Source organism: Monomorium pharaonis, chromosome 1 (genome assembly GCF_013373865.1).
Source record: "Monomorium pharaonis isolate MP-MQ-018 chromosome 1, ASM1337386v2, whole genome shotgun sequence".
Lineage (NCBI taxonomy): Eukaryota > Metazoa > Arthropoda > Insecta > Hymenoptera > Formicidae > Monomorium > Monomorium pharaonis.
The window spans coordinates 21,112,026-21,127,306 of NC_050467.1; the positions used below are offsets into that span (position 1 = coordinate 21,112,026).

The following is a 15,281-nucleotide window of genomic DNA, read 5'->3' on the forward strand; positions in this document are numbered from 1 at the left end:
TTGTCAAGTACTGTCGACGACGACGACGAGCAGAGTAGAAGCGTAGCAGTAGCACTAGTAGTGGTAGTAGTGGTGGTAGTAGTAGAGGTAGAAGTAGTGGTAGTGGTACTAGTAGTGGTAGTAGTAGTAAGGGGTAGTAATACGTGTCGAAGTGAAGCTACAATGTATGTTTAATGATTTATCATTACCTGCACTCCTGCCCCAGCCCCTGGTGCTGGGGATGGGCGTAGGGGGCGGCTCGGACGGAGGTGGTGGACGCCACCCTCGCTACCCTCAGCGATAGACCGCCCCGCTGGCTGGTAAGCTGGACCGAAGTTGGCTGGTGGTTATTATGTACGCAGCAACAGGCACGGCAGCCGATTGGCTGTTGTTGATTCGGGATAGCCTGAAGATGATGAGTTAGGGGGCCCCTGGGCCCCGTGGAGGAGGGAGAACACGGGTACACCCCAACCAGGCAACCCACCACCGCAGCCCCGGGGCCCGGTGTGCTTGGTGCCAAGGCGCCTGTGGACGAGGCCACCCCAAGCTCGCTGGCTCTCCGGCAACCACTGCACCACTGCACCCACCCTCCTTGCTGGGGGGCTTGTTGATACGTCCTGTTGACGTCGATCGTTGAGCCGGGCTGAACAACCTCAACTTGGGCCTCTTTAAACTCACGATTGCCTGCGGACGGGATTTTGCTACTTTGTTGTTAACTTGGGGTGATTTACTCTGAACTTGCTCGTGACAAACGCTGATCCTTGATCTGTTCAAAATCTTCTTGGATCAAGCTTTGACAATCAACGGAGAAAGTTCGAATCGCTTCACTTCGACTTTACTTTTGAAATATGTATCACGATACTGACACTCACGTGGAAGGTTGCTTTAAACAAATTAATGAAAAATCACAATTCTCACTAGAGCCTTGTGGCGAACAAAGATGAGTTTTAATAAACGGATTTAGCTGCTTTTAGTTCTTAAACTTTGTTAACACCGATTTTAACACTGTTGCTTACCACAGAACGATGCGATCGTGTCGAAAACTACTTTTGACGTTTGTCACGATTTCTTAGGAAATGTTTTTGAGAAATATGTTAGATTTTATTGAATCCCGTCCCGGGGTGGAATGTGTTTACCGTGTACTCTTGGCGCAATCGACGCTCACTTCGCGGCCACGTGGTCGACTTGGGTAATCTATATCAGTGAGAATGCCGGTATGGTTGTGGATTGCAAATATCTATTTCTCTGTGTAATACGTCAATTAGAAAAATCCGCTATAAATTTTCTTGTCAAAAAATTCTCTCTTTCCTTTAAAGTGAATACCTAGGACAAACCATCGCAATAATTAAGTATTAAATTACAGGCGATGTGCATCAAGACTCAATCGTTATGTTTAAAATGGTACAACTGAACACGTTTCATCGCATTGTATAAACCGGCAAACTGATGATGTCTTTCTAATAGTCGGTAGAGCATATGTTTCAGTCTCAGCAGTCTGTAACGGAGCAATCTGTTCGGGAGCCCTATGTCAGTTGAATCGGCAACGTAAGTCATAAAACGTGTGTTCCCGCTTTATAATTGAAAATACTGCAGCATGTGTCTACCGTACGTATATCGCAACTTGCAATTTTATATTATTTGTTATTAAAACTTATTAAAATCTTCCTGATGATGAATAGACTATGGTAAACAACACTCGCAGTCGCACGCGTCGCTCGAAGGTTTCCGCTTACTAACGCGTTGGGGGGAAAAACACGACGTTCGCGGTACACGCACAATTGGAAGAACGCTAATCACTGATCGTTCAAATAGCACCTTCTTTTTTTCTAATTCTGCGTTAAATATCTTTTAAGGATGACAAGTATGGGTCATAGAAACCTGATTAAACGTTATTGCCGCGCGAATATGACGTATGAAATAAAAAGCGGCGGTTACTTCCGATCTTTGTAAGAGGATTAACACCCTTGATTGTGGCGACTTTCTCTGCTTCCTTCACGGGCAAATCAAACAAACCGGCCGGTCCTCGCGATCGTACAAATGAGGTTAAAGACACGACGGGTGGAAAAAGAGGGAACCTAACCCGTAATGTTGGAAGGTCGCTCGCCGACTGACTAGCACTTCCGCTCAGGCTGTTGTGCGATTCAGAGTGGGGGATGCTTCGTTGGGTTGTTGTGTGTAGGGGTTGGTGGCGGTGGGTCGACTCGTCGGTTGGTTGGTTGGGGTGGTTGTGTGTGCTTCGCTCTTGCTGTGCGCGGGAAACCAGGGGCTTTCAAGCCTCCAGGATCTGTATGGCCCGGCGAGGTAGCGACCAGTTTCACGTGGCTCGTACTAGCTTGAGTTTAACTACTTTCACCCTGCGTCTCGTTGTCAACGTCGCGCCCGAAGTTTTTATGAAATCTCAACGCCGTGAATTTTAAGTAACCGCCGCGCGCGCTGCAACCACGTAAATTCCCGGAATATCAAGCTGATGTTTATTTATATGTTAACACGGAAGTTGATAGCAATGAGAGAACGTCTGTTCGTAAAGATTACTTCTTACGAACTTACGTTTCCAGGACCAGATCTAGGAATTGAATAATCACTTGTGCGCTTAGAAATATTTAATCGTGTTGCGGTGAGATATACGAGCGAGTAATCAAGACAAAAGGGCGAAACACGATTCGGTGAGTAAATCGATTAAACGATGAGAAGAAGTCGAGATGTACGAGAGACTGTGTGGGGTATCAGGTGCGCGCCTTATCCTGTCAATCGAATTATCCAGAGATTGTCGCAGCTGCTTCAAAATATCCTTTTATCTCGATAGGCACGAGAGCCAGATATCAATCAGCGTTTCTTATTCAATTTCTAAGGATGTAAAATAAATCGTTCTTGATATACCGGGATTCCTCACCAGATATTTATATGAAATTTATTTTAATATAATTTTCCTGTCTCACAGTGGTAAATATTGAAATAATTGAAATAATTTTTGCGTGCTAAGTTAACGTTAATGGGTTTCGGATTGACAGTATCGCTAGAAATTTCACAAATCCTCGTATTCTTCGCTAGGCCATAAAAGATACCCTGCCGTCGGGCACAAGCACTATTCTGCGGGCAGATTTCAATTCAACGATGCGTATTTCTGGAAGAATCTCACGTTCCTTTGCACCAAAATAATCACTTAAGCATACGCACTCGAAGCACCTGTCACAATCGTCGGACTTGCTGTCACGCACTGCCAAAAACGTCACTTTCACGAACGCCTTTCTGTTTTGGAACAAGGTCTTTCTCAAGCGGCCGCCGAAGAACGACGAGGGGGGCGCGTACCGGTTCGCAAACGTGGTTGTTTGTACGCGTGCGTCCTGATGTGGTGTTGTGTTTATGCGGCTACCGGTGACTGTATAAGTATTGGCGTGAGAGAAAAGATGTCACGGCGCGAGTTACAAGCGATGGATAAAAAAATGATAATGGCGGATGAACAGACGGATACGGGGTGGTAGTGTGACGCGGCGTCTCGTAGACTAGGGTGTAATGGACTATGGATTTGGTGGAGCGCTGGTCCTGCACGTAGGTAGGCAGCGTGGAGACAAGAACCCTGTATCGCAATGTATCGCGGTGGTGGTGGCGACGACGGCGGCGGTAGCAGCGGCGGCGGCGGCGGCAGCGGTAACTGGAGGGGTGGTCTGTCAGGCTGGAGGGGCAAGTGGGTGGCAGAGGGTAGGAGTCTGGCTCGTTCCTTCCTTCGTTCGAAGTGGTAGAAGAGAGGGTAGGTCAGACGATCCCGAGACCGAGGGCGCGCAGAGCGCCGTTTCTCGTGCGGAAACAGTTACCGTTACTTCCGTTGCTGATGTCGTCATGTATATCTTGTTGTTTTTTGGCGTTCAGCTTGATTTCTTGCCTTTCTAACGTGGCACGGATTCTCTGTTTTTTTTTTTTTATTGATTTATATTACGTTAAGTTTCAGCGCTATCCTTCGTGTTGGAGAATGGATGATTATTTATTTTACAATAATGAAACTATCCTTATTATCTATGTTGGTGTAGTTTCAATTTTGTGTGAAATCCGCTATGGACTACAGATAATTTTATTAGATAAAAAATATTTAAAAAGCATACAATTTTAATATTATAAGTAAAGTTCTATGAGGAAAGTCTCTTTTAAAGAAGATATGAATATTTTTTTTTTTTACCCTTGTATAAGTTTGCTGAGGAAAAAGTGTGACTAAAGGTATGTGGTTAGTGCGCCAATGAATCGATCAGTACTGGTCATTTGCCTCCCTTTGTCGCACGTGTTAATTAAAAATTGCTGGCGGTTATCGTCGTAGAAGGAATCACGCACATGCTTGTAATTAATTCATCAATAAATTCCCATCGGACCACCCAGCAATCTCGCAGCATTTACCGCTCGTCCACGCTTCCGGAAATTTTATCTTTTCAAAACTAATAATTACATTAATTACTGAATGAATTGTTAATATTTTTTATAGAACATTTATTAATTGTTCGTATTTGCAAATAATTGTTTTATAATTATAACAAATGGTAATATAATAATAGGTATTCAACTACTTGAAACTTTACCAGAATTTACCAAATAAAATTCTTAAAATATTATACATACATATATAATATATATTATATTGGTGAGAACGACGAGTAAAATGGAATTTTATTTCTAGAGTGACAAATAAAAATGTTTTTTTAAACTGAGTTGAACAGTTTTTAAACTGTTAAATCTGGTTCTGATTTTTAAAACAATTTTAAATTAATAGAAGGTATTATTAAAATTATTATAAGAAGCTATTGTGAGAATAGTGTGTCAATGAAAATATAAAACTATAATAAAATGAACAATATTAAATTGATCAATATCTAAATAATACAAATTAAATAAATGAAGAAGGTCTTGTGGATTTTGATACTTTAAATATTTTTTCATGCGAATCTTACAATTTCCAGTAGTAAAATACTGCAATAGAATACAAATTATTTTGGCAAAATCTTTGAGAAATGTAACAAACAACAATGCTTTTAGTACCGTAATCAATCAAGACAAGATTTGAAATAATATTTTTGTTTTTAGATATTAATAATTTTTTTATTAAATAGATTATATCTTACATGAGAATATCATTACGCCTTGCAACGTTGTGTTTATCGAGAAAAAACGAATACGTTTGTAAAGTTCAACAATAATCATTTTTGGTATTAGATATTTTACACCCTGATTTTGAACACTTTCTTGATAAATTAAAATTTATTGACGATCAGAATCAGTTTTAGTTGCAGGTCAAAAACTTTGATATAAAAAATCATATTTATTTCTTACTTTGCTACTCCGGAATTAAAAATTGGTTCATTTTATTCATCGTTCTTTAGACAATCGTATTTTTCTTTCTAATTAAATATCGCTTATCTTATTAGCTTTGTTATACACAAATGTTTTAAAGACAAAAAGTAATATTGCGAGGTATATTTCCTTCATCAAAATACCCTCTCTAATCAAATTTTCACTGCCATTGAGAAGCAAAAGGGAAATATAGTAATGCGGATCAACGAAGGCAAAGTCGTACAATTGTAAAGACTTTAAATGCGATTCGCGACTCATCTATAATTCAGAGCACCCGCGGTCGGCGTGGTTTTCCATCGGGTCGTCATCAACGAGCGGGCTCGCGAGCACGATAGATACGATGTACACACTGCGCCCAGGAAATTTCGTATTTTCGTGGCTAATGACTGAGGAACGAGACGGTAATGTATTCTATGCGGAACATCTACTATGCGCTCCCCATTAGCATTTGTAATGCGCATCTACCCCTAACTCGGGGCGCAAGCGTTGACGCGCTCGGCGCAAACCCATCAACGTACCATTTATAGCGCCGTTTCGTGCCCGCGTACGCGGAGAAAAGAGTTTACTACTCGTTGCTGAATATGTTAATAGGATGCACCCGCGCAAGCAGCGCGCTTGTAGCATCATCCGCGTTATAACGCAGCCGTTGCAAGATTACGGTCGCTCGGGATATTTTTCCACGGGCTCCCAAAGGCCGCGATAATACGCGCGGAAGTAGATGCGCCATTAGGATGCCTTTCACATGTCATGCGAGCGCAGTCGTTACATCCGCTTGTCGATGCTTTGTGATGCTTTTTTTTCGCGATGACCAAAGCGATTCGCACTTATCGCTTTCGCATGGAAGGTCCTTATCGACTTTGCCGAGTTGCGGATAATCGAGGACGGCATATCGCGTGCATGCGTCGGCTAACTGGGCAACACGTATGTTTACACCTCCGCATTGCCGAGATACTTTTTTACTATAATCAATAATACTGGCAGCGATGTGGTTGAATATTTTATCTGTATCGGAACGCAACTTGTCTCTGTCCGTAAATCTTTATTTAGTTTATCTGCACTAAGAATAGAATATGCAAATATTTTAAAAGTTATTTCAAAGACATTAATTCATAATTTTTTTTGCACATTTTTTATTATATGGATTATTAACAAAAGTTTGCAATATAATTGTAAACGTATATTAATAAATTATCAAATATTGATAATCTGTAGTATGAAATAAATTATCTACATAGCGTTTGTATCGGCATTTAATAATCTTCCACCGGATATTTTGCGGCAATATCATCCAGAACATTTTGCAACGGTGTTGTCGTGAAATGCACCAAGAAATGCACAACAAACAAACGTGGCTTCTGACGGCGATAACGCCGTAATTAACACTTCAGCCGGTGTACCGTGCAATCTCGCCGGATGTGTTTCGCGCAGGGAAGTACCGCGGCCGCTATAACATCCATGAAAAACGCTTGTTCAGAGCCGGAACGACCGCCGAGACCTGGGAACGTCCCGAAGCGCAGAGGCGGTGACAGCAAAGGCGACGGGCGCAATAACGGATAAGCGGAGCAATCGGACAGTTCGCGAGCGGCCTCTGCTCCTGATGGGCTGGACGATGGAGAGACACGGCTGTAGGGAGTCGGTATATTTATAATGACCCTATATGTATGCAAATGGTTGCATATCGTATGTTCCTATTTCGCTTGCACCGCTCGCACTCGCACGTGAGAGAAAGCTCGGTCCACGCATCCTCTCTACCTCTCCTCGTATGGCTTTTCCCCCTTTTGACTCTCTCCCTCTCTCTTTCTCTTTCTCTTTCTCCCGCTCGCTCGCTCGCTCGTGTTTTCCGAATCTGCGAACGCACTCACGTACACGTGTACACGTACACCGTGATCGCGTGTGCAATTACGAACACGCAGAGGCGACGGTGAGCTGAGGGATGGAGATGCATCGATTGTGCGTAAACGCGAGTCAACGCGATTCCATGAGAGACCGCGGCACAATTTTGCAGTTAACCAGGTCTTTTCGGCTATTATACCCGGGCCTCACACAGCGTATTCCTGATAGATGCGACAGATCGCTTTTCGGATGAGAGCGTTCTAACTTGACAGCGAACGTATAGTAGTATAACTTTCCATAGGTCCGCCATAAAGGAGTACAGAATTCGCGTATGCCTCCATTTATGAACTTTCTGATGGAAACACATATTTTATCTTCTCTCTCACGCAGGAGAATTTCGCACAGGCACATACTGATTAACATACTGAATGTGTACTTGTACTGATATCAACACGTGAGCAAGTTAATTGCGAACATCATACTACATTTGCAAAGATGTGGATTCAGTTTTCGCTCAATCTCTATAAAAATGTATATTAATCAATTGACATATATTTAATAACTTATTCAATGGTTTCAAACTTGTAATAAATAACATATATCCAGTTGATATGTAGGATTTACGAATAAAATCTTGATCAATATTTGATTTTATCAACTGCTGATACATGCGGTGAAAAACAGTGATATATTGCGATTTTATCTTCATTTCCAATTCGTTGCTGATGCGAATTCGAACTATATTTTATTAAAATAGCTATATATTTTATTAATTTTTAATATATTAATTGTATCTTTGATTGTCTTTTAAATTAACAAAATATGTCGGAAAAGGCATCAATAAGTAGAGTTAATATTTTTAACAAAAAAAGAACAAATACGTTTTTAACAATTGATTGGTAATTTTTAAAAAATAACATTGAATGGATTTCTAAAATATTTAAAAGGGACAAAAAATATTATCATGTGTATCTTTATAATGTAGCATAAAACATTCATCCTTTTTCGACCTAAAATTCGCTTTGCGTAAATATCGATAGGGAACATCGCGATGCACATAAATTATAACGATAAACATGTTATTTATAGACCAACATAAATTGGCTATGCTAATTTCTGCTGATCAGCGTGAAACTGCGTTGGGGGCTGCTACGATCGCTATAGTCGCATTCATCGAAAACAAATTGCAACCTATGCCAACGCTACAAATCTCACCGTTCAGTCAATATGCGACGAGAAGTCGATTAAAAAATTTCTTTTACATTTAATAATAATCTCTCGTGTAACAACTCTCATAATTTCTAACCAAATGTAAACGATAAAAGTGTAAGTCATAAATGTGAAACAATTACGAAGGACAGATATTATTTTACATTACGTATATTAATTATTAATTAATTATTACGACATAATAAATGTACAAATTGTTTCACAAATTATATATTTATTGCTATAATTATTCTACAAAATGAGTATGTGAATAACATTCTATAAATTGAACATTATTAATTACCGCATTTTGTGTAATAGGACAAGTTGTACAGCTTTTAATAGAGGAAAAACTTTGTAAATAATATTATTAATTTATTTAATCTCAGTGATCGTATTAAAATCAGCGTAATAAAATAAGTAACGAGTTTAAGGTACCGTTAAAGCGTGCTCAAAGTTATGGCATTCTATCCTTCATAACCGCATGACATTAGTACAGCATGCAACAATATACCACGATAAAATAGGATCAGCAAGAAGTAGCAGCAACAGTCGCCAGTTTCCCGCTACTAGTTTCTGTCTCCGTGGTCTTGTTTTGCAGTACGAAACCGTGAACTACCTTAAATAATTGCAAGCTTAAACGTGTTTTGCTAGAAGCCGAGCGAAGGAAGCGAGGCAATCAAAGGAGAAGACTGTCGAAAGAAGAATAAGAAAATTGCTGCTGTAAAAAGTTTGGAAAGTATTTGCGCATATTTGTTCATCTCGGAGTTCCAGCGATCTTTCTCAAGCGATGCATGAATATTGCACGAATTACTATGTAGAGTATGCAAAACGGTAAAATAATTTTTTGGTCACTGATAGATATCAAACATACAATCGGAAATTTTTAAATTATTATGCTCAAATATTACACAGATATTACATTTACTAGAAATAATTAATCGATTTTAATAATAAAGTAAATAACAGTTATTAATTAATGAATGGACAATATAGTTTAATATATGTAAAGACATCGTTACATTAATTTATCACGATATTACAAAACTCAGATAATATGCGAAATCGGGGATGAGTCTATAAAATCGTTGATCGCACGATCAAAATTCACGGCGGAAAATACAAAATTGGGTGCGTAATATAGACATCTTATTTCTGGATACGTAGAAGAGCATGACGAACGGTCGACCCCTCGGTAAAGTCCTTTGCATAGCCGGAGGGAGAGCGTCGAAATTCCAGGGAAGATTAAGACGTGCGGATTTGGGGGTAGGGCAAGCGGAAAAACAGGAGCTAAGGGCAGAGAACGGAGCCTTAGCTCGCGGCTACAGAAAACCGTAGTCGGCCCGTCGCGGAGAAGACGCGAGAGAAATCTCTCCTACCGCTCTTGCTGCACGATCTCTCTTCGTCTTCGTATCTGCTCATCTCTTTCCGTCCTCTATTCCTTCCCTCTCTCTCTCTCTTTCTCTCTCGTCCGTGTAAAAGCAAGAAAGCTTAATTTCAATTTCGAGCCCCGAGGGTGTCGTTCCGAAACGAATATAATTATACGGAATAATTCTGACACGAGGACGGCGAGAGGGGGTGAGGTTGGTAGGCGGTTTGGCATCGGGTGCAGGAAGGTAGGAGGGTTTCGGTTGTGAACCGTTGAGAAGGAAGTCTCGTTCAAAAGGGGTAGCAGCGGCACAGAAGAAAGTGGGCGCGAGAGAGTGCGTGCAGTCTAACTATCGCGTAGACCACGATTATAAGCGTTCTCTTTATGTTATGTAAGGCGAACTCGCCGAAAGATAGCGAGTGCTTAATGGTTTGAAATTCCTGCCGGCGTGGAATGCTTCGTGAATGAAAATTAAGTCAAGTATTCTTATAAGATTCGCCTCAACCACGTTTCGAAATGTGCAGTAGCGTGATTCCTGTCTGCGATATAACGAATGACACTCTCAATGCAATTTTTTTTTATTTTGGTATTGCTGGGAGATTATAATTTTTCTAATTAAATGTTTGGCTTTTAAAAATATTCCTCTTCAATTTTAAATTTATAAGAATTTCTTTTTTTTAAGTTCAATGGATTTAAAATCTTTTTATATCTTTAATTAAATAATGAAAAAATAATTTTGCACAACTAATATTAATATGAGATGTAATTGAAATATATATATATATATATATATATTTAAAAAAAAAGAAAACAATATATTGTAGTATAAAAATGTTGAATCGCATTATGAAGTACATAATGTAGTACATATAAGATCGTAACTATGTATGTCTGGAAATTATTACTATAACATAGAATAAAACTTATTAAATAAAGTTTTATTATATTATTTATTCAGTCACTACTTAATAATTCGTTTTTATTATCTGATATGAATTCTAATTTTTCACAACGAAAATTACCTTTTAATACTTTTTTATTGTTTTATCAGTCGCTTTTCTTTATGACTGACTTCACATTTTCCAACCTTGTGCTCTTCGCCTTCACGCCCTTATTCCATCCCTCTGTTCTCTCACCCTCCTTGAGTCCGATGAGACGAAGGCACCTCGTTTCATTATCCGGATATTAGCCATCGGGGACCCGAAATTGCTACAACTTAAACAATTTGTTTTAATGCAATCGTCGATTAACCGTTTACTGATTACATTCTCATTGATTTGTCGACAATTTCATTGATTGAATCTCTTTGTACATAACAATCCTATCTAAAAAAGGAGATGTTAAATCAAATCGAATTTATTGTTGCCGCTTTTCCGAGATGTTGATTGGCTGTCTTGCTATCTTTTTGTTAAGTGCGTTGTGACTTTCTTCACTTCGTGTCATTTCCAGCTGTCAAACTGTCACTTTTGATAGTTAATTACAAAAAATCAGGGAAAAAGAAAAAAGAGCCAAATAAAAAATATACGAGAGGAAGAGAAAGAGAGAGAGAGAGAGAGAGAGAGAGAGAGAGAGAGAGAGAGAGAGAGAGAGAGAGAGAGAGAGAGAGAAGGGGGGGGGAAGTAAGAATCCTTTCTAAAAAAGGGCATGGCATCGATACTCGCATCTCTCGAAGTATTGTTGTCGCTTTTCCGCGATGCCGATTAAACGTGTGTGAAGTTAGCATCTCAAAGTTTAGCATCTCATAAAAATACTGCAGAATTACTTGCATCCAGCATAGTTCTACAGTTTTTGATAGGTATCAACAATAGTTCCGTTGAATTATCTATTTTAATTAAAATTTTATAAATGAGATGCTAACTTCCAAAATTACATAATAGCATCTCACCGTATTTCGAATATACGACCACAGAGAAGACTAAATCTATAGAGTTCTACCGTTTAGAGACGTTCTATCAATAGTTCTGATGATTAAATTAATGAAAAAATAATTTTTTGTTACAAAACATACGTATATATGCGTGTACGTCTGCGCACGTGGATTTGGTGTAACTGGCATCTTAGATAGACAAAATTAATTAAATTAAAAATTTTAAAAGTATTTTTCAACAACTATCTAGATGGGAAATTTATATTTATAGGTCTAGACATGAGATACTAGTTGAATATTGATAGTTCTATTTTTTTTAACGCAGTTCCCATATAGATACGGACGCGTACAATAGTTTTTAAAAAAGCTATGGTGTTATAATTAATAAAAACATTTTTTTAAAAATTATTTTGCCCGGAAAACTTGAATTTTGAAGGCTGGACGTGAAGTGCTAATTGAATATAGACAGATTTATTTATTTTAACGCAGTTTTCATATAGTTCCGGACGCGTCCAATAATTTTCTAAAGAGTTCCAGTGATATAATTAATTAAAACATTTTTTAAACAATTATTTTGCCCGAAAAACTTGAATTTCTAAGGCTACACGTCAAGTGCTAATCGAATATCGACAGATCTATATATTTTAACGTAATTCTCATATAGTTCGGGACGCGTACAATATGTTTCTATAAAGTTCAGGTGATATAATTAATTAAAACATTTTTTAAACAATTATTTTGCCCGAAAAACTTGAATTTCTAAGGCTACACGTCAAGTGCTAATCGAATATTGACAGATCTATTTATTTTAACGTAATTCTCATATAGTTAAGGACGCGTACAATATGTTTCTATAAAGTTTAGGTGATATAATTAATTAAAACATTTTTTAAACAATTATTTTGCCCGAAAAACTTGAATTTCTAAGGCTACACGTCAAGTGCTAATCGAATATCGACAGATCTTATTATTTTAACGTAATTCACATATAGTTCGGGACGCGTACAATATGTTTCTGTAAAGTTCCGGTGATATAATTAATTAGGACATTTTTTAAACAATTATTTTGCCCGAAAAACTTGAATTTCTAAGCCTACACGACAAGTGCTAATCGAATATCGAGAGATCTAATTATTTTAACGTAATTCTCATATAGTTCGGGACGCGTACAATATGTTTCTATAAAGTTCAGGTGATATAATTAATTAGAACATTTTTTAAACAATTATTTTGCCCGAAAAACTTGAATTTCTAAGGCTACACGACAAGTGCTAATCGAATATCAACAGATCTAATTATTTTAACGTAATTCTCATATAGTTCGGGACGCGTACAGTATGTTTCTATAAAGTTCAGGTGATATAATTAATTAGAACATTTTTTAAACAATTATTTTGCCCGAAAAACTTGAATTTCTAAGGCTACACGACAAGTGCTAATCGAATATCGACAGATCTAATTATTTTAACGTAATTCTCATATAGTTCGGGATGCGTACAATATGTTTCTGTAAAGTTCCGGTGATATAATTAATTAGGACATTTTTTAAACAATTATTTTGCTTGAAAAACTTGAATTTCTAAGGCTACACGACAAGTGCTAATCGAATATCAACAGATCTAATTATTTTAACGTAATTCTCATATAGTTCGGGACGCGTACAATATGTTTCTATAAAGTTTAGGTGATATAATTAATTAGAACATTTTTTAAACAATTATTTTGCCCGAAAAACTTGAATTTCTAAGGCTACACGTCAAGTGCTATTTGAATATCGACAGATCTATTTATTTTAACGTAATTCTCATATAGTTCGGGACGCGTACAATATGTTTCTATAAAGTTCCGGTGATATAATTAATTAGAACATTTTTTAAACAATTATTTTGCCCGAAAAACTTGAATTTTTGAGGCTACACGACAAGTGCTAATCGAATATCGACAGATCTAATTATTTTAACGTAATTCTCATATAGTTCGGGATGCGTACAATATGTTTCTGTAAAGTTCCGGTGATATAATTAATTAGGACATTTTTTAAACAATTATTTTGCTTGAAAAACTTGAATTTCTAAGGCTACACGACAAGTGCTAATCGAATATCAACAGATCTAATTATTTTAACGTAATTCTCATATAGTTCGGGACGCGTACAATATGTTTCTATAAAGTTTAGGTGATATAATTAATTAGAACATTTTTTAAACAATTATTTTGCCCGAAAAACTTGAATTTCTAAGGCTACACGTCAAGTGCTATTTGAATATCGACAGATCTATTTATTTTAACGTAATTCTCATATAGTTCGGGACGCGTACAATATGTTTCTATAAAGTTCCGGTGATATAATTAATTAGAACATTTTTTAAACAATTATTTTGCCCGAAAAACTTGAATTTTTGAGGCTACACGACAAGTGCTAATCGAATATCGACAGATCTATTTATTTTAACGTAATTCTCATATAGTTCGGAACGCTTACAATATGTTTTTATAAAGTTCAGGTGATATAATTAACTAAAACATTTTTTAAACAATTATTATGCTTGAAAAACTTGAATTTCTAAGGCTACACGACAAGTGCTATTTGAATATTGACAGATCTATTTATTTTAACGTAATTCTCATATAGTTCGGGACGCGTACAATATGTTTCTATAAAGTTCCGGTGATATAATTAATTAGAACATTTTTTAAACAATTATTTTGCTTGAAAAACTTGAATTTCTAAGGCTACACGACAAGTGCTAATCGAATATCGACAGATCTAATTATTTTAACGTAATTCTCATATAGTTCGGGACGCGTACAATATGTTTCTGTGAAGTTCCGGTGATATAATTAATTAGGACATTTTTTAAACAATTATTTTGCTTGAAAAACTTGAATTTCTAAGCCTACACGACAAGTGCTAATCGAATATCAACAGATCTAATTATTTTAACGTAATTCTCATATAGTTCGGGACGCGTACAATATGTTTCTATAAAGTTCAGGTGATATAATTAATTAGAACATTTTTTAAACAATTATTTTGCCCGAAAAACTTGAATTTCTAAGGCTACACGTCAAGTGCTATTTGAATATCGACAGATCTATTTATTTTAACGTAATTCTCATATAGTTCGGGATGCGTACAATATGTTTCTGTAAAGTTCCGGTGATATAATTAATTAGGACATTTTTTAAACAATTATTTTGCTTGAAAAACTTGAATTTCTAAGGCTACACGACAAGTGCTAATCGAATATCAACAGATCTAATTATTTTAACGTAATTCTCATATAGTTCGGGACGCGTACAATATGTTTCTATAAAGTTTAGGTGATATAATTAATTAGAACATTTTTTAAACAATTATTTTGCCCGAAAAACTTGAATTTCTAAGGCTACACGTCAAGTGCTATTTGAATATCGACAGATCTATTTATTTTAACGTAATTCTCATATAGTTCGGGACGCGTACAATATGTTTCTGTAAAGTTCCGGTGATATAATTAATTAGAACATTTTTTAAACAATTATTTTGCTTGAAAAACTTGAATTTCTAAGGCTACACGACAAGTGCTAATCGAATATCGACAGATCTAATTATTTTAACGTAATTCTCATATAGTTCGGGACGCGTACAATATGTTTCTATAAAGTTCCGGTGATATAATTAATTAGAACATTTTTTAAACAATTATTTTGCTT

At 37.1% G+C, this 15,281-nt stretch overlaps 1 protein-coding gene and 1 long non-coding RNA gene across 8 annotated transcripts in view; one reads left to right on the top strand and one right to left on the bottom strand.

Annotated features, from left to right (window-relative positions):
- LOC105834520 (nucleolysin TIAR) overlaps positions 1–15,281 on the bottom strand; it is a 532,534-nt gene that overhangs the window by 399,227 nt on the left and 118,026 nt on the right. The window contains exon 1 of one of the 6 annotated variants that reach the window (XM_036295522.1): positions 189–3,569. The exons of 4 other annotated variants lie outside the window; for them this stretch is intronic. The gene's annotated coding sequence lies outside the window, so the exon portion shown is untranslated. Of the gene's footprint in view, positions 1–188; positions 3,570–15,281 lie in introns of those variants that run through there. One more of the 6 variants, XM_036295524.1, reaches the window with a different exon arrangement.
- LOC105829157 overlaps positions 1–15,281 on the top strand; it is a 257,974-nt gene that overhangs the window by 163,093 nt on the left and 79,600 nt on the right. The window lies entirely within an intron of this gene.